The sequence below is a fragment of the Corythoichthys intestinalis genome, chromosome 6 (genome assembly GCF_030265065.1).
Source record: "Corythoichthys intestinalis isolate RoL2023-P3 chromosome 6, ASM3026506v1, whole genome shotgun sequence".
NCBI classification, from domain to species: domain Eukaryota; kingdom Metazoa; phylum Chordata; class Actinopteri; order Syngnathiformes; family Syngnathidae; genus Corythoichthys; species Corythoichthys intestinalis.
Window position 1 is genome coordinate 30,279,586 of NC_080400.1, and position 20,513 is coordinate 30,300,098.

The window sequence follows — 20,513 nt, forward strand, 5'->3', positions numbered from 1 at the left end:
TTAATATCAGTTTGCACTAGGGACTAACTGTAACACAATCAGAAAAGTAATTCCTGCAATGACACTTCAGTTTTAACTTAAACTGAATTGACTAATGTAATCTGTGAAAACATGGGGTTGATACAGTGTAGTCCTAATGGCTAATCCAGGATTCAGATAATCCAGTTTCAGAATATGGACCAGTTCAGCATGATGCCAAAGATAGCATTAGAGACTCCTTAATGGGGAGGGCTGTACCGTTGCTTGAGCCAATAGTCGGCCATTGCGTTGACAGTGCACATCTCAACTTATGTTAACTGTGAGACAGTGAACTGTGAACTGTGAGACAAATTTCTCTGCAATAAGCAAAGTAAGACATTTGGTCAACTGTACAATGTACAGAACTGTACAATGTAAATTAGAGATGTTTGTGTGTCATCATTTCCTAGATCTCTTTTTATTTTATTCTTGTGTAGATGAAGACAGACCTGAGGAACTAGCTGCAGTGGGACCATCTGTCAGCATGCCTAACTTTGACTATAAATGGACCATATATTGCTGATTTACCATATGAAAGAGCTCTCAAATTGTTTTTTTTTTTTTAATCTAGGAAAATCAAGTGCACGCAGGATGCAAGCTTTGCAAATAGATCTTTGTTATGACTCTTCTTGGAAAAAAAAATAATCATCGTTAAAAAATTCTTATTTGTCATGATATGAAACCATTTTGCCACAGCACGCTATCTGGCTCTGATGTAGCCCACAACAACCACAGCTTCAGAAAACCCTTGGGGAAATCGTGTATCATGTCTGAAACATTGATATTTTCATCAACAATGACAATTACGACAATATTTCATCGACAAACATTTTTTCATGACGATTAAGTGATGATAACAGGCTAAAAACATGTTGGGAGACTAAAACATAACTAAACGAATGCCAGTTTTCATCTGACGAGATAACAATGAGACAAAAATGCCACATATTTTCTGTCATATGTTCACTAAGCGTGACATTTTCTTAAATGTGTATGCAGTAGGGGTGTGAAAAAATATCAAAATGGTGATATACCGTGATACTTGCATCCCAAAAGGTTATCGATACGCTCATGCCAAGAATCGAGATATCATTTTAAAAAGGGATCAATGTTACAAAAAGGAACACAGGGTCCTCCCAGGATTGATAAATCTAAATTCAAGACTTTGAAGACCTTTTTTAATGCCATTTCAACTGAAAATTAATACTTTTCTCGCACCCATTATTTAGATAATATTGAATCATATTAAAAAAATAAAGCACTGAACATCAAATTTAACCTCAGTTACTAAGTGTGTTTGACAAAAGACTGCACATTTAGTGAAGATACAATTAAAACACATTTAAATATAAGGTCTTTCAGAATTTTTTTTTTCCCAGGATAAAATGGATTTTACACTATTTTTGTAAAGGAACTTCAGAAATTACATTTGCAATACAACAGGTCTCCCTTTTAAGAAGACCTAGTCAAGGTGGTAGGATGGTGATTGTCAAGTTGGTCACCTTAACTGTAAAGTACTTGGGAAAATCTTGCAATTGGCAGTGAAAGTTTAAAAAACAGCCACTAAATAGCAGTAGTTTACCATTAATTACCACAAAATAAAAAAGCTACACATGACCATTTCCCTTGGTAATTGTTTTTTTTCTAATCACATTACAAGAAGTATACAAAACACATGTTAATCCTTTGTTAGCTATTGAAGACATTTCTTTTAATCAGATAGAGACAATCCATACTCTTATTCAATCAAGAAAAACAATTAAATATACCAGGAGGTGTTTTACTATCACCTACATTATAATTTGCCTATCACCATGGCATGTTATTCAGATCAATATTACCCCGCACTCGTTCCAATAATAGTGTCAACCGTGTTGTGTATCTGAGGGTGATAGTGGACCTACGACTCCGGTTTATCCATGCTAAGCCTAGCGCACCTGCCAATACCCCATTGAACATGAATAACTCTTGAGTTAAAACGACGAAATTCACATTCATTCGAAAGGCAAACCATGCAGAAATACATTATTGCATCTAACACATTTTAATTAAAGAAATTGGCAACTTACTTTGAAATGTTAAGCAGGTCCACTGCCTTCGCATGACCCATAAACTGCGACCCAAAGTATCTGGATGTGACTTGGTCGCCGATCCAATACCTCACATGCTGGTCCAACTCTTTGGACTTGGTTGTCTTGTTGAGGCTTTCCTCGAACATAACAACTAAGGCATCTGAGCATTTCCTTACGTTAGCACACAGTACTGTGCGATTGCCTGCTGTTGTGATGTTGATGCTAATGATGCTAACAGCGCGCACGCACGAGGTGCATTATGATTTGTAGTGCAGTGCATCGTAAAAATTCTACACATCACCTTCGTTATGGATTTTAAAAAAAATAAAAAATTGTCACGATATGATTTAGGTTGCACTGAGATATTCTTCAAAATTAAAACCACGGTGAAAAAATTCCAGACATACGACAGCTAATTTCATACTTTTAATACCTTTAATAAAGGAAAACTAAATTCAATGCTTTTTTTAATACTTCTAATAACCCGCGGGTACCATGGAACTAACAAGTTACAACCAAAATCTTCCACCATAATAGCGTCTCAGTTAACTCTGCCATTGACGGCACTCAACGTCCAATCCATTAATCCATAAATGTTCGTTCATTCGAAATCAGGGCATTCACAGTTGCTCTTTCCAGTGCATTTACAGGTGACTTCCTGTTCATTTTAGGGCATTTACAGGTCATTTCCTGATTAGTTTGAGTTACTCTCCATTCATTTGGGAGATTCCCGGGTCATGTCCTGTTCTATGAACCATAATCAACAGGAAGTGACCCATAAAATGTCCCAAAATAAAAAGGAAGTGACCCTGACATGCCCAGAAATCAACAGGAAGTGAATAAAAATCAACAGCAAATGACCTGAAATGGCCCAAAATCCCTTCGTTGCCTTGCATTGGCTGCCACTGACGGCCATAGAAGTGGGAGGGGCCCGCTGAAGTGGGAGGGGTTCATTCGCCGCCACCCTCCCCATTCAAATGGATTGGACATCTACTACTGATATACTTACAGCAGAAGGATGAAGATAGCTTATTTTTCTGTTTATTGTTTTGTAGAATATGTTAGAATAATTTCCCTACCAATGTATCAATAGTCACTGTATCGTCGTATTGTGAAATCATTGTTATCATGAGCTTTGTATCACAAATCGTATTATATCGTCAGGTACCAAGAGTTTCCCAACCCTAGTATGTACAGTAGTACATCAGCCTGCATCGTAGCAGTGTTTGGGTCATGTCACACTGCCGAGCCCCCAACCTCACCGGTGTTAGGATATGCTTTAAGCTAGGCTAAACTCCAGCGCTTATTGCTTTTGTCTTTAAAGGTCTGTGTTGATTAATCATCAAACACAAAATATAACTCGTAGCATTAAAATCACATGGCATTCGCATTAGCATTTAGCATGGCGAGCGTTGTCTTAAATTCTCAGACAAAGTTTTGTACATAGGGTAGTTTGTGACATTAAGATGGGTTTAATTAACTGAAAATAATGCTGCTACTGTTTTCCTGCTGAATGTGTATTATCATCAGGCAGTTGGTGTTGTCCTTGTAGACGCTACAATGTGTGCTCGTCTGTCAATAAATTTTACAGACAAAAACATCTTAAAGTAATTGTCGACTAGAATTAGACGAAGATTAACACATTTTGAAATGACTAAAATATGACTAAGACTAATATGTATTTTTGTCCAAAAGACTAAAAAATGGCTGCCAAAGACAGACTAGCCTGAAACAATTCTGAGATTTCAGGTAGAAATCCTGGCTTAGTCCTTTCTGAAGCTCTATCTTCTCCCTGAGCATTAATCAACAAATGTTTTACTTCATTGCATTATTATTACAATCCTCATTTCTGTTGCTATTGCTGCATGTTGAGACTTGAGACTGTTATTGCACAGCTTGTGTACTGCATTTAAACGGAATGAGAGCACCCTTTTTTAGTGGACATGTCATCCGGCTCGCTGTTGTCAGTGAAATTCCCCTCTCCCACGTTGATTTAGTTCGGTCACGAAAATGTAGATAAAGTATGCATTGAGAGTTTATGAATCAGTTCCTCCCAGTTTTGCCAGGCATCACTATATTATGCATGCATTTTTCTTAATGTGAGCTAACTTTGACGCCAACAGAGAAAGTCGACGCGCACCACTCGTCACTTCACTGGAATAGTTGAGTGCCTCTGCTGTCTGGCAGCCTTTTAATAGGCCACAAAGTTCAACATCTCCAGTGAGGCCGAATATGCGGAGGTCTGATGAAGAGCGCATACACTATGTCTCTCGCTCTCTGGCAAATAAATCAATACATGAGGGCCCAATGATAGCTCATCAAAGTAGCATATGATGTCGAGTGAATTCACAAAGGCATTATCTCCTTCCTAATGCCCCTCTGCAAGGATGACGAGTGCATTAAACGCTCCATATTTGTCCAGTGGCTCTTAGATTAGATGAGCACAATAGAACTAGTAAGACCTGCATTTGTAGAAGCGCTATACAGTCATATTTATTGTCCTTATGCATTATTTAATGGTGTTGCATGCATTTCAAATTCTTATTGAGAGCTTAATTGGCTTACTCATGACAGCCAGAGGGAAATGCTTTTCAGGTCAAGAGATACTGATCAATAAGACCAGCTTCGGCTTCTGAAAGCAGGATTTAAATCAATGTCACCTCCACGTCAGGAGTGTGCAGGCCGCTGGCTGCTCGCCTATGCAAGTTTTAGGCAAGGCAAGGCAAATTTATTTATATAGCGCAATTCAGCACGAGGCAATTCAAAGTGCTTTACATCACATGAAGATCATAAAAATCACATTTAAATCAATACAACGTAAAAACCAAGACAAAAGATCGCACTTAATCACAGAATAAAAATAAATAAATACAAATAAAACAAAAATAAAAAATAAAACAAAAACTACTACTCCTAATAATAATTGAAATCAGCAATGGAGATAAGCACAAGAGGAATAGAAAGCAGGTAGATTGAAATATATAGACAGTTATGGATATGCAGTGCTAAACAAAAGCGTTTTTAGCCCTGATTTAAAAGAGCTAACAGTTTGAGCATACTTCAGAGGTTCGGGAGCATAATAACTAAATGCTGCCTCACCCTGCTTGGTTCTTGTTCTTGGAACATGCAGAAGACCGGTTACAGATGACCTTAGGGGTCTGGATGTCTCATAGGAATCTAACAAGTCAAGCATGTATTTTGGTCCAAGGCCATTAAGTGTTTTGTAGACGAGCAGTAGTATTTTATAGTCTATCCTTTGACTCACTGGAAGCCAGTGTAGTGATTTCAAAACCGGTGTAATGTGGTCCAGCTTCCTTGTATTTGTGAGGACTCTGGCTGCAGCATTCTGTACTAGCTGCAGCTTCCTGACTGATTTTTTATCAAGACCTGTAAATATACCGTTGCAATAGTCCAATCTGCTGAAAATGAATGCATGCATAAGTTTTTCCATGTCTTGTTGTGTCAGAAGCCCCTTAATTCTGGTTATATTTTTTAGGTGGTAATAAGCGGATTTAGTGACGGACTTTAGATGGCTATCAAATTTTAGGTCTGAATCAATAATTACGCCCAGGTTTCTGACTTGATTTTAATAGCACTATATACATTGCCACCCAGTTTCTTATTAGCTTTTTAGGATTTGAAGTAATGGTGGTTAACAGTGGTGATAATTAAACGTTACACTTTAATGAAAATTTAAAAAAATATAACACTTAGTACTGGTCATGCTAACTTAAGATTTTAAGTAAATATTTTAAACTCTTATTTATTAAGGAACATGTCATTTTGACTTATTCCTAACTTATTTTATGAAGCCAATAGTGTGAAACATGATTAAATGAATTATAACCTCTATTATCAAGCCTGTGGGCCACATTTCTGAGTGAAAGGAACTAAAAAAGATTAAATGTGTAAATTAACCTCTCTCCCGATTCTTTCAAAAGAGTGCTGACAATAGAGCAGTCAGCTGGGTTGTTAAGCTCAGTTGTCTGTGTGTTCCACTGCTTCTGCAGTGGCCTGAGTTTGAATACTGCTGAGGACCGGTTTGGACACCACTGGCTTAGACGGCATGACTTTAACAAGATATTATCGCGTACTTACCTTGTTTCGATCCAAAAACTCCATGTAGCATGTATCACTGAGTGTCAAGACACAGCTGTGAATGGCTACACCTGGATTTTTTGATATTTTATGAGTGAAACATGGTAATATAACAAGGGTCGCGATGCAGAAATTGCAGACGTCAAGGAGTGGTCGAGATTTTCTTTTTCATATATTTACCCTTTTAAACGTTTTTTTTTTTTTTCTTTGTTTGGATCGATTATTTATCATCTACCATATCGGAGAAAATGCGACAGTAACAAAAAAATATATAATCAAGCGATAGTTATGAGGAAGATATCCTTGACTTTTTTTTACTGTTTTTTCATTGTGATGTAATTAGTTTAAATGTTTAAAATATGCGTGTGAAATTTTTTTAAGTCCTTTTTTTTTTTGTGTGTGTGTGTTAACGAAATATTAGACATCAATTAATGATTCTAAGCTAATAATAATAATTGCTGAGCTTCTTTTTATGTCAGTGTTGAAAGAAAAGCGTTTGCGGGACGTCTGTAAACGGGGGTTTCCAGGGTAAAATGGACAAATTGAAAATAGTTTGGGGGCTTAATGCCCCATTAATCTGCTACAGCAGCATATAGACATATTGTTCTGTCAAACACAACAGTTGTTTTGGCTTAAAATACAGCATTTTCTTTTAAAGAGGAATACAGTGCAGGAGAGCAGTATATATATATATATATATATATATATATATATATATATATATTAGGGCTACCAAAATTATTGTGTTAACGGGCGGTAATTAATTTTTTAAATTAATCACGTTAAAATATTTGACGCAATTAACGCACATGGCCCGCTCAGAATAAAATGACAGCAGTGTAATGTCCGCTTGTTACTTGTTTTTGGTTATTTGGCGCCCTCTGCTGGCGCTTGGGTCCAAATGATTTTATGGGTTTGGGGAGTGAGCATGGTGTAATGACATGAACAATGGCGAGCTACTAGTTTATTTTTTGATTGAAAATTTTACAAATTTTAATAAAACGAAAACATTAAGAGGGGTTTTAATATAACATTTCTATAACTTGTACTAACATTTATCCTTTAAGAACTACAAGTCTTTCTATTCATGGATCGCTTTAAGAGAATGTTAATAATGTTAATGCCATCTTGTTGATTTATGGTTATAATAAACAAATACAGTACTTATGTACCGTATGTTGAATGTATATATCCGTCTTGTGTCTTATCTTTTCATTCCAACAATAATTTACAGAAAAATATGGCATATTCTATAGATGGTTTGAATTGCGATTAATTGCGATTAATTACGATTAATTCATTTTTAAACTGAGAGAGAGAGAGAGCGAGAGAGAGTATTTGATACACTGCCAATGGGAAAACCCATTGGCAGTGTATATACAGTATATATACACACACACATACATACACACATATATATATATATATATATATATACTTTTTGAAACGCAAAATACGCATAAGTGTAATATTCTGCATGGGCGTTTTTCGCGTCTTAAAAAAGTTGCTCATTCACTTTCTTTGGTTGCACTGAACCCACTCGGGTATTTATGCGGTTATGATTTATTCCTCTTCCCAGGTTCAACCTGCCAAAGAAACAAACACAGTGACTTATATGGGGAGGACAGGGTGGGGTAGCCGGCAGCTCCCTGATTCCTTAGATGGATAAGGGAAAACAAGGGGATAAATCAACTCTCAAACTATGGTCTAGTTTGAGTCCAAGTCCCCTGTCTGGAAACCCTCATTGTAGTGGACTGACTATAGGGCATTCTCCATATGCTTTGCATTGTACATTCTCTAAATGAATGTGTGTCAGGCCTCTAGCGTCAACGGACAGCTTTAATGTTATTATATGTTTGGATTAAGACGGTTGCTCACTGAGCTCAGCTTGGTGCTCAATATCATCCCTCAAAGCATCAGGCTCCTCCTTACACAATTTAATGTCAATCTGCATCCCTCTGGCAGACAGCTTACCTCTCCCTCCATGTCCTTCAGAAGCCCGCCACAATCCCTCTCTTTCTCTTCCTATTCTGGTCACACCCTCATGGCTGCGTTTGACATGTGACACTCATCAGAAGGAGCTAAGTGCCTCGCTTTCAGTGCGACACTGCAGCCGTGGCTTCCCTTTTTTATCAGTCATGGGCTAGAATCGACACATGCTCATACTCAGCTTGGCACTAAATGCCACTTTTATTCACACATGCCCCCTAATACGGCAAAAATGAAATCCAGAGTACACGTGGAGAGGCTTTACGAGGCATCCCTCTCATTCTGCTTTGTTTAATCGACTCAACATGTGCTTGTGTGTCCCCCCCTTGTGCTTGATCAATTGACTTTAATGACACCTCCAGTTACATGAGGTAAATAGTGCAGTCTATTTAGAACAACGCTTGACTTGTTCATAGCCGGCCCTTTTTTGGCAGAGATTTAAATTTTAAGGCTAGTGGAAATTTAACGAACCAATAAGCATCCTCAGATGGACAGCTTTTAACTTGGAAGTTGCCGAGGAACAGTGGCCAAGTTTTTAGAATGAGCTGTAAATTTGTGGCTTTGAATTAATGCTCTGGCCTTCCCTTGTGGAGTTTGCAATTGTTTAAATCATTCAGAGATTAAAGAAACCAAAGGTTCCTTGCCAAATATGTATTTTTACATCTTTTTCATGGGATTAATGAAGGATTATATGTGCAGGTATACTGCGAATCCCAAATTTTTAGACAAGGTGAATTAGCCAGATTTTCTATAATTTTCAGTGGATGTATTTCTTGTGGCATTTTCATAATATCCATATTAACACACATTTAGAGACATATACATATAATGGCGGAAAACACTCAGGTGACTTGAAGTCCCGCTCTAAGACCCCCAATTTGGCCAAATTTCAAAATTGTCCGATACGCGTGTGTGATACATCGTTGGAAAGCTTAAAATCTTAATTTTCTGGGGGAAGAAAAAATTTGAACAGAAGGGCATTTTAAAAAATAAATAAATAAATAAACAGTAAAACCATATCTGGAGGCGAGAGCACGCGAGAGCAGAATTACAGACGCCATGACTTTAATGAGATATTATCGCGTTCTTACCTTGTTTCAATCCAAAAACTCCATGTAGCATGTATCACTGAGTGTCAAGACACAGCTGTGAATGGCCACAGATGGGTTTGGGGGGAATTGTATGGGTGAAACCTGGTAAAATAACAAGGGTCACAATGCAGAAATCGCAGACATCAAGTAGTGGTTGAGATTTTCTTTTTCGTATATTTACCTTTTGAAACGTTTTTTTTTTCTCCAATTTTTCTTTGTTTGGAACGGTTACTTATCATCTAACATATCGGTAAAATGCGACAGAAACAACAACAAAAAAATACAATTAAGCGATAGTTATGAGGTACATATCTGTGACTGTTTTACAGACATCATTTTTTTCATTGTGATGTAATTTGTTCCAAAGTTAAAAATATGCGAGTGTATAATTTTTTGAAGTCGTTTTTTTTTTTTTAAACGAAATATTAGACATCAATTAATGATTCGAAGCTAAAAATGACAGACATTTTGAATAATAATTATGATTAATTACCTTTGTTTTATGGCTGGGTTGAAACAAAAGCGGTTGCGCAACGTCTGCAAATGGGGGTTCTCAAGGTAAAATGTGCTAAGTAAAAATAGTTTGGGGGCTTAATGCGCCATGAATTTGCTATGGCATCGCATAGGCATATTGTTCTATCAAACACAACAGTTGTTTTGGCTCAAAATACAGCAGTTTCTTTTAAAGAGGAGTGAAAGAGCAGAAACTGCTTTTTCAGCCTTGTCTGTGTTTTCCGCCATGTACATATACATACACATACATACGTACATAATGCACACATATACATAATTATATCATATATACTGCAGTGTTGTTTTTGGCAGCCCTTTTAATTTTTGTCTTAGTCTCAGTCTTTTGGACCGTATTACTTATAAGTCTATAAGTCTTAACAGGGTAATTTCGATTAGTTTTAGCTGACCTTTACTCAACATTTTGGTCTGTAAAATTAGAAGGTTTCACTTCAAAACTCCAAAAAAAAAAAAAAAATCCCCAGGAAAGAAATTATAACAATTTGCAATGAACATTGACAGACGAGCAAAAATTGTAGCATCTACCAAACACATAACAATACACACTCAGCAGGAAAACAGTTCATTATTTTCAATTAATTATACCTACCTGTAGGCCACTAACTGTTTGTAAAAAAAAAAAAAAAATGTCTGAGACTTTAAGAGGATGCTCGCCGTTAGCAATAGCCTAATGGTAACACCAACGTGAATGCTATGCTAACACTACGAGTTACATTTAGTGTGTGATGATCACTTAGCAGAGACCTTTAAAGGCTAGAGCAACATTGCATATTCTCTCTTGACAAGATAAAAAGAGAAACTTTACTGTGTGTCTCAAAACAAGTAATAGAGAGACTGAGGAGGACACTCGTGGGTGAGTTGGGCGGGACGCAGCACGTCACATGAGTGACACAACCAGACATTGCTACGGTGCAGGCTAATTACACATAAAATCTCACACATTGTGAACATGGGACGAAAACTATGGCACATTTTCGTCTCGTTCTCGTCCCGTCAGACGAAAATTGGCATTCGTGTCGTTATGTTTTAGTCTTCCAAGACACGTTTTTAGCTCGTTGTAGTCTCATCATCGTCATAAAAAAAAAATTTAAAAAAAAAAATTGTTCTTCGACGAAATAAAACTGCTCACAAAAATTAAAAATTAAACGTTGTTCTTTTTTTTTTTTTTTTTTGAGCAGTATATTTTTATGATAGTCATCTTTAACAAAATCAACACTGATTTCCTGGATATAACAGTGGCGGATGCTGGTTTTTCAAGGAAGGAAGGCTCAAAGTGTGTCCATGTGTTAGTGCTTTGTGACGGTGGAGGGACTCAGCGGCTTGGTAAGGAAGGAAACTGGAGTGACAGAAGAACAAAAACAAGAGAAAAAAAAACACCAGAATAGAGGCTCGAATCTTTGCTAGTCGTTTTTAACAAAGAAAGTGTCGCTGGGATAATTATGAAAGTTTCCAGTTCAATTCAGAACAACGGAATGAAAATTGAAAATTCCTGTGGATGTTAAACAACAAGATCGCTGATTCGTTCATTTCTCTGTCACTCACAAAGGGATTTAGCCTCATACAGATCATCCAATCATCATGCAGAGAAGCAGAGCGTCCGATGGGCAGGACAAACACAGCCTTTTGCCAAGTACTTTTCTCGTTTTGCAGTAGTGGAACAATGCACTCTCAATTCTGGAGAGGCACCGCATCCACACTGTTTAAAGGATTGTGAAGCAGGGCAAATGAATGTAGAGTAAGCCGCATCTTAACAGTCGTAACCAGTGATAAAGAAGCTGATTTGAGTGCGTTGTAGCACATATTCGTCACCGACATGCACACAAAACAGTATGCATTTGGTCGCTTATTTTCTGACATTTTTGGGGAAGCTGAGCTTCCCTTGCACTCTGAGACAAATTACCGCTGATTTATACAGTTTTTGACATAAGTTTCAAACAATATCAAAATGCCTAGCTTTTGTGTCTTCAGGAATACAAATCAAACATGAAAGGGATAAAAATGTTCTCAAACCCAGGACGAAATATGCCTTTCTCAGAAAAATCAAAGGAGCTTGTGGCTGCCTGTTATAAGGATGGCTAAGATACTTTCCATCTGATAGGGTAGTTTTTGATAATAATTTTCATGATCTTTCACACTCAGCGGCACTTAACCTAAACATTTACACAAGTTGACTATCATGGTTTCTGAGCCAAAGCTATGCGCGCATTCTAAAGAGGTCATCTTTATTTATCAACAGTAAAGGGGTCTATAGCATACATTCTTTCCTCCGTCACAATATATAAATGACAACAAAAAACAATTATGTAAGCAGGAAATCAGACAGATTGAAGCATTTTACAGAAGAATTGGCAGAGTATTTGTATCAGTAGTTAGCAGACGTTTGTGTGTAAGACAAGCATGAATAAAGCTTGGATAATCTGACATGCACCACCATGTCAAAAGCAAGTAATAATGCATGCAGCACTACAGACATGACCTCTGGAAAATGACTCACAAAGTGTGTCTCTCACTAGATAAATTATTATTTTGGTCAAAAACTATCCCCAAATATTCTTTTAATTGTTTTTGTTTAATGAATCCAATGTTGAACTATTAAAAATGGTCACAAAATCCCAAGTATATTAGCAACAAAATCACTGCTCTGCTTGATGTTTTTTTTCCCACCAAGAAAAACCTAATTTTCATTTTTTACAGAGGACAATCTAACTGTTCATGTTCCGCCGCTGATTACTAATGAATTGTCTTCTATTCTATTCTATTCTTCATTTTGTAGATTCTGTGAATATGTAATAATGCAGCACAATATTCTGATAGCCTTGTAAAAATCCTCTCAAAGTGCAGGCACTTCAGGGATTGATTGTCATCTTTTAATGACTGGCATTTTATGGGCTACTTGAAGAACAAGTATATATATATATATACATATATATATATATATATATATATATATATATATATATATATATATATATATATATATATATATATATATATACATATATACATATATACATATATAGATATATATATATATTTTTTTTTAATTCATTATTTTTTTTTAAGTGTTTATTCAACAAAACAATTTTAAAAAATGCTTGTAAATATGTATGAAACAGATTTCAGTTTTGGACAATTTAGTCTTGATTTATATAAGAAGAATGATCATTGATTACAATGAAAGCAGGAGAAAACCCGGCTAAGAACATCTCCAGAATGTGGCAAGGTGTTGGTGGAGTGAAAACCTACCATTTTGTGGAATTGATTCTTCAAAGCAATTGAAACTAAATTGACTGCATTAATTGGTTGCAGTGAGCTGAGGGACAACTGATTCAATCACAATGTATTCGCTGTAAAAAAAAACAAAAAACAACATGAGTCCATTCACGCTTTGTCACGACACTGTTGGAGTTCAGAACATGTAGTTAGAAATTTCTACTGTTAGCAGGGGTGAAAGTGGGCCAGAACGGTCAGGAACGCAGTTCCGGTATAAGATTCAGAGCCAGAATGCAGTTCCGCTTTAATATTCAGGGCCGGAATGCTGTTCCGGTATAAGATTCAGGGCCAGAATGCTGTTCCGGTACACGGTGCTTTGATTCTGAAAATATGACGGCAACTGTCAAAACGCTAATTTGAAAAAAAATAAATGCTAACCTGCCACACATGCATTTCATCTCCAAGAAGAACGCAATCTACCAACATCAGATTTACATAAACAAGTGTTAACAACAAGCATAATAAAGTGCTTGTGTAGCATCATCCGTTTCCACCAATATTTATTATTTATTTTATTCCACGGACGGCATGGAGGTTCCCCCAGCTGCTGCAGTTATCTGAGTCTGACGATGACGAGTCACATCCAGAGGCGTAGCAAGGGTTCCCTGGGGCCCCAGGCAACAAGCAACATGGGGCCCTTCGAGCATGTGCAAGTATGGGCGACAGTTGGACTTGGAGCAATAGCATATTTAATAAAAGTCTAATAAAGCCTCAATCTCATAGAGCACTTTATAGGACACTCAAAGTGCCCCCCTCCATTGCCGCCCACTCTCACTCTAAGGCACGTGACACACATACATTCTCGCGCAGTATAATGAATACAAGGGTGGGGGGGTGCGAGTGCGCGCTGCGTGCACGTGCGGTCATCTTGTCCATAAAAGTGGCGAAAACTAAGTACTTTACACTGACTTATATGGATGTATTTACATTAGTTTATGGACGCACACATTTTAACAGGTGGCCGTCCTTTGATCGAAATGCGCACCTTATGCCTATTCTCGCTCCCAGAATACGCAGCGCTTGTGATGTAGGACAATTAGAGGACTGGTTGCTATGGGAACGTACGCATACCCAAGGAACCTTGCTAAAAGGAGTATTAAAATTGCTAATAAAATCGTTTAGGATTATTTTAGATGCATATATGTTATATTTTTCTTATAGAATATTTGACGAGGAATACAATAGACCCATTAATAGACTTTTTTGGAAAAATCACCATTTCTTTAAGTAGTCACATGAATAATTAGCTGGCCTGAGAAAGTCAATTTAAACAACTCGGCAAGGACTTTCCAGAGAGTACATGGTGAGTCACTCTTTAAACAATCATGTGGTATTAGTAGCTGATTGGACTTTCTTAAACATGTATAATCTACGTGACATGGTTAGTGCTCATTGGGATTGATAACAGAATCGTTAGATATTCTGCCAAATGATTCCACGGTATTGAATCACTCCCTACACTTGTCGCTGCAACAGTGTAGTAAAGCTGCGTGTGCTAAATCTGTTGGCCCTCTCGGGGCCCCTTCTGGCTGGTGGCCCTAGGCAATTGCCTGGTTTGCCTAATGGAACGCTACGCCTCTGGACATCAATGTGCGAATGCACACAGCAAAGCAAAATGCCTGGACTCATTCATCTGTTCAATTGGCTGACATACTGACATGTGATCAGCAGAGATAGTTAGCTCTGATTGGTTCAAATGTGCATGTTTTCTGGAACAGCAACAAAAAAAAGCTGCAATGCAACATGAAATGGATCAAATCTTTAAGAACAACGAAAGAGTTGAGGAGGCTTATTTATCATATTTTGTGTTATTTGCTCTGATGGGGAGGTTCAGAACATCTTAGCTGTCGATGTGCACTTTGGACTTATATTTGTTCATTTATGTTAGGCTACTCATTCATTTCTTTATGATTTGAAAAAGTCAATGTTTGCGCGATCTTCAAAATATATTCCATTTCACTCTGCATTATAGAAGTCATTTGTACTGATTTTTCTGAATGTATGTTACTTATATCTTTATTGTAAAAAAAGTAAATGTTTACATTAACTTCAATTTTAATATACATCCTATGTTCTTAAGTAGTTAAAACTAAGATCTGGCATTTAGTTTGTTAGGAAATGAGGGAAAATAAAAATTAGGAGATGGAGGTTGGGATTATTGCTGTTTTTGTTAAATTTTATTTTGCAAATCATTGAAGCAATACAATTTTGAATGAAAATCAGTTTTTGTATGTGCTATCGAAATAACTGTGCTGAAACAGTTTTCTTCGGATTCCAGTAGTTTCAGAGGTTTGACACCCCCCCCCCCCCCCCCCCCCCCCAAAAAAAAGAGAGAGAGAGTAGAAAAATAAATAAAATACAATTTCTGGCTTCGTTGCGACCTCCACGTCGAGGAGTTCTGGCAAGAAATTCTAGCCAATTTCATCCCTGCCTGTTAGACAAAACATTCACCAAAACTTAGAGTGAATGAATTCATTTTAATGTTTAAAACGGCTAGCACCACTACATGATATCACCCTTTTTGCTGTATAAACTGAAACCTACACCTTTAACTATTCAAAATAAAACAATACAAAAAAAAAACATTCTGTGCTGACAGTATACTTTTGCACATTACAACAGCTCATTTATACACAAGTAACATGTGGCAAATCCAGACATCATGAAATACTTTTCTGTGGTTAAAAAAAATAAATAAACACACAGTGGTAACCGCTTCATCATTTCTTTTTCGTATCTTTTATTCCACTTGAACATGCAAAATAACCTTGAAGCCAATATTCCAGTCAATGTTTTACCAAACATTTTGCAACTTTCAAGGCAGGATTTCATTTTTTATTATTCTTTTGTCCTTTTGATTGTGTGACTCATCACATTTACAACTTTCCCCCATTTTTTCCCCAGGTTGGGGTACCAGCTATCTGATTGTGTTGAATTGCCCCTCATTTCCCCCTTTTTCCTAAGGCGGCATTCTCTAAGAACATTGTAGTTAGCATTAACTTTCCATAATTTTTTTACATGCACTTGCATTCAAAATAAGCTTTATACAGCAGGAGAGGTGGTTTCATATAAAATTCTGTTCCAGAACCATTGACCTTCACTCTGGTGTTGTGCTAATGAAGCAAAACTACATATTTGACTTGACACATTGGAAGTACATTTTTCATCGACTCGCAACTGTAGGACCAGTAAATGTGCGGAGTTTTTTTTTTTTTTTAATTACTAATAAGAATTGTTTTTGTGATTGCAAACCTCGGCTCCACACTTAAACTCAGTTGTTAAATGTAAAACTAGCCGTATGGCCCGGCGTTGCTCGGGTTTGTATAACGTGAATGCAATACAACCGAATGGCAAATAAAACGTACTTTCCTTAGAGATGCAGATGTAATAAAGTAATAGTAAAAGGAGACCATAAAAGGGTTAATGTGCAATCGCTTTTCCATACACCTCATGGCCCACAGAGACAGCACCTTAATTGGACAGAAAACACCAGAACATAACAAGGGCAACCACTACTCTGTCATGGTTGCCACAACTACCCATGAACCATTGTGGGCGTCACACATAATAAAGAACAGTCGCTACAGTATGAACATCCAGCCGAAATGAATCCCTTGGTAATATTACGGAATAGTAAATATATGCTTCTTCTTTTTTTTTTTAAATCCAGGGTCTTGTTGTGGAGTACTTAAAGCCACAATGCATCAACACAGCCACAATGCATCAACACAGCACATTTAAATTTGTACATGAAACTGTAAAGTTTGAAAGCCCATTTGCCCAAAAGACAGCGCTGTTGCCTCCCCAATCAGGGATTTTCTGATTCTGGAATTTCTAATTCATTTTCTGCACTAAATGGAGGCCTGCAGTGATCAAACTTATCTAAAATACAGCTGGGTAAAATTTTGTCAAAATCCCTCCAGCCGTTTCGGAATCCAAAGAACACACACACACAAACAAATTTCAATTTATATACAAGTATACAAATAGATAGAAAAATAGATTTAGCTGTTTAAGTATTAATCGGTTATATAGTAAAAAATGTTTTTTCCTTTGCAAGTTGATTTCCATTGAGCACCCTAACATTTCAGTTTAGAAGCCAATATGTTTAAAAAAAGAAAAAATAATAATTGTTTTTAAAAGTCGTTTTAAAACCCTAAACTGTCAATTATTGCGCAACCCTCTGTGCTCACAAAAAGCATGTTTTGAAATATCCTTAAAACAATCAGCTTAGTGACATATTTGTGTGCACATATAAAACGTCTATGGCTGCAGTGAACACAAAAACAGGTTTCTACATTGTTCCGTGAAGTCCCTCTCTACTGGCAGATCAATAGCCGGTGCTCGCCATCGCACTCTCATTCCTGCAGTGTCTGATAACCCTCATCTGGTCCCCCGATTTCAAAAGGCCAACACATGACACACGCACCACAGGCAGCTGCTGTAACACAATGCAACAGAATGGCAAGTGAGAGAAGCCATTAATCTCACCCCCGTGGCCAGTATGAGTCCTGGAAAGTATCAACATCTCCCCTTATACATCTGGCTTTTTGTCGACTTTTCTAACAAACAATGCAGGGACATTTTCCTGCATTGAAAGCACGCAAACATCTAGCCATAATGCATTGAAAAGATGACTCCTGCCTGATTGTAGTAGACTGACGCATGACGAGTAGCACTGGGAGCCTCTGCTGTAACATCCAGCAACACAAGGAGCGGGACGTCATCAGCCACACTAGACAAGGACATCTCTGACATTGCCAGACTCCAGAATGGCTATCCCCCATTTAACTGCCATTGACGGAGATAGACGTCCAATCCATTTTAACAGAGGGCAAGCAGTGGTCCTTCACTTTATACATAGACGTGGCGAAAATTCATTTAACTAGGGCAAAAGCTTGTGACAAAAACGGTTACGTCATAACACAAATGTTTAAATACATTTCTTTAGTATTTGGTACCATCTCTTTAAACTGTATGATTTGGGTCAAATGTTTTGGATGACTCCTCAAAATAGTTATTCTTGCTGATGGAATCAGTTTAATTGATCCAAGTTTTTGGGCCATCTTGCTTCTTCAAGTCTGCCCATACTTTTTCAACCGGTTTCAGATAAGGACTTTTAGAAGTCCACTCAAAAGTAGGGCTGTCAAACGATTAAAATTTTTAATCGACTTAATTACAGCTTTAAAATTAATTAATCGTAATTAATCGCAATTAAGCGCAATTCAAACCATCTCTAAAATATGCCATATTTTTCTGTAAATTATTGTTGGAATGGAAAGATAAGACACACGACGGATATATACATACAACATACTGTACATAAGTACTGTATTTGTTTATTGTAACAATAAATCCACAAATGGCATTAACATTCTTTCTGTTAAAGTGATCCAAGGATAGAAAGACTTGTAGTTCTTAAACGATAAATGTTATAGTTACAAGTTATAGTAAAACCCCTCTTCATGTTTTCGTTTTAATAAAATTTGTAAAATTTTCAATCAAAAGTAGAGTTAATATAATAATAAGAGGAATAAAAATAACAATAATAAAAATAGAGTGACCAAAGTCTTAAGTTTTACATGTATTTTGCATAGCTATTTTGATATGGAATTCCAGTTCATTTTTCATTGTTGTTTAACTGTGTGTCAGAATAGGGCCTCATTACTATAGACTGAAGTGCTTTTCTTTTTGTGAACATTATTTTTTTGGGGAGAGATAGGAATATTATTTTTGTTGTGCTTTCACTAAACGATACTTACAGTGGGGAGAACAAGTATTTGATACACTGCCAGTGGGTTTTCCCATTGGCAGTGTATCAAATACTTGTTCTCCCCACTGTATGTTTGTTGTGAAGGAGTTGCCAATAAACGGTGCGGTCCAAAGAATGCCTGTGTCCACTCACCTCTACTGTATAACATATATTTGTACATATCTTACCCAAAATACAACAAGAGACACATAATTGCCACTAAAAGAAAGAAAACGTACCGAAATATGTGTGGAGTACAAATAGCAATTTGCATTGCATTGTTAATACAGCATAAACGTCTCACAACTACTAATTCTCCCACGTTTAGAACAAATAACATGAGTATGGAACGGCGCTGCCCCCAAGCGGCCGGTGGCATTCTCTTCACTCTTAATGTCCATAAACGGCCTCATATGATGTAATCTGTTTGAGACGATCTGCGAGATGGTCATTCATCCAAGCGCCAGCAGAGGGCGGCAAAACTCCATAACAACAAGTGAGCGTTTCCGTGTACTGTCATTTAAATCTGTCTGAGCGGGACATCTGCGTGAATTGCGTCAAATATTTTAACGTGATTAATTTAAAAAATTAATTAACGCCCGTTAACGCGATAATTTTGACAGCCCTACTCAAAAGCAATGATTTTGTAAACCACTGCATTTGTCAGTTTGCTTCAGGTCGTTGTCATTTTATAAGGTTAATTTCCTAATAAGCTTTAACTTCCCGGCTGATGCTTTATGATTTTTGCTTCAGTACATTAACATCGCAACAAAATTATGTTGTCTGCCCCATATTTCTAGATTGGTTTTTAAAGGCTTGCAAGCTTCCTCCTTTTTATTCCAGACTAATGCTTACGTTAAGAAGGCAAATTTTCTATGTTAAAATCTGTCCTATCATTTCAATTTGTGAGGCTGTTAAGACCGCCATTTTCCATAGCAATCATGAAAGTGTGGCAAATGTGTCGAAGCATAATAAAAGACGTCAGAGGTAGCCTGAACTTGCTGGGTGTATTACCTGTCACCTAGAGTTCACTAAACAGTTTAATTCTAGTTCCATATCACCATAGAGCATGTTCCCCAAAATTAAGTTGTTGTTTTTTTTTTCGAAGTAACAGCTTCTTTCTGGCAGAGTAGACTTTAAGCCTAAGTTACTACAGTATGATGTCCTCCATTGAAATGATGAATCTCGATTGAGGACCGGCACCTTTGTATGTTGGAACCGAGCTAACATTAGCCTGACTTGACTGGAAAATACAGAGAATTTCTCGCATGTGTATAAGTAGAGTATACAATTCACTTTTGAGGTGTTTTATGGAATCAAGTCATGTCGATGTTATAAAACGAGTTTGACAGGATTTCTGTGCCCCTGCGAAAAACTACACAGCACAGGGAAACTCAACACAGACAGTCCATAGCCAAGACCCAGAACTTTGAGGCAGACGTGTTAACGACTATCCCACTACGACTCTCTTCCGACAAGATTTAATTGGACGGTGATGAAATATTAAAACAAGTTCACTGCTCTATTCGTCTTTAAGGTGCGACCTTTGTGGCTTGTTGACACCCAATGTATGTTTTATAGCTGGCAGCTATTGAAGGCATGTGTCAGAACGTGCAGCCGTGCCAAAACCCTGTGACAACTTTCATTTTTCACCTTCCTGCGTAATTCCAGGCGAAAGCTAAGAGGCAT

The 20,513-nt window shown here is 37.2% G+C and overlaps 1 protein-coding gene across 1 annotated transcript in view; it reads right to left on the bottom strand.

Annotated features, from left to right (window-relative positions):
- Nucleotides 1–20,513, bottom strand: part of lrfn1 (leucine rich repeat and fibronectin type III domain containing 1) — a 294,461-nt gene that overhangs the window by 272,169 nt on the left and 1,779 nt on the right. The window lies entirely within an intron of this gene.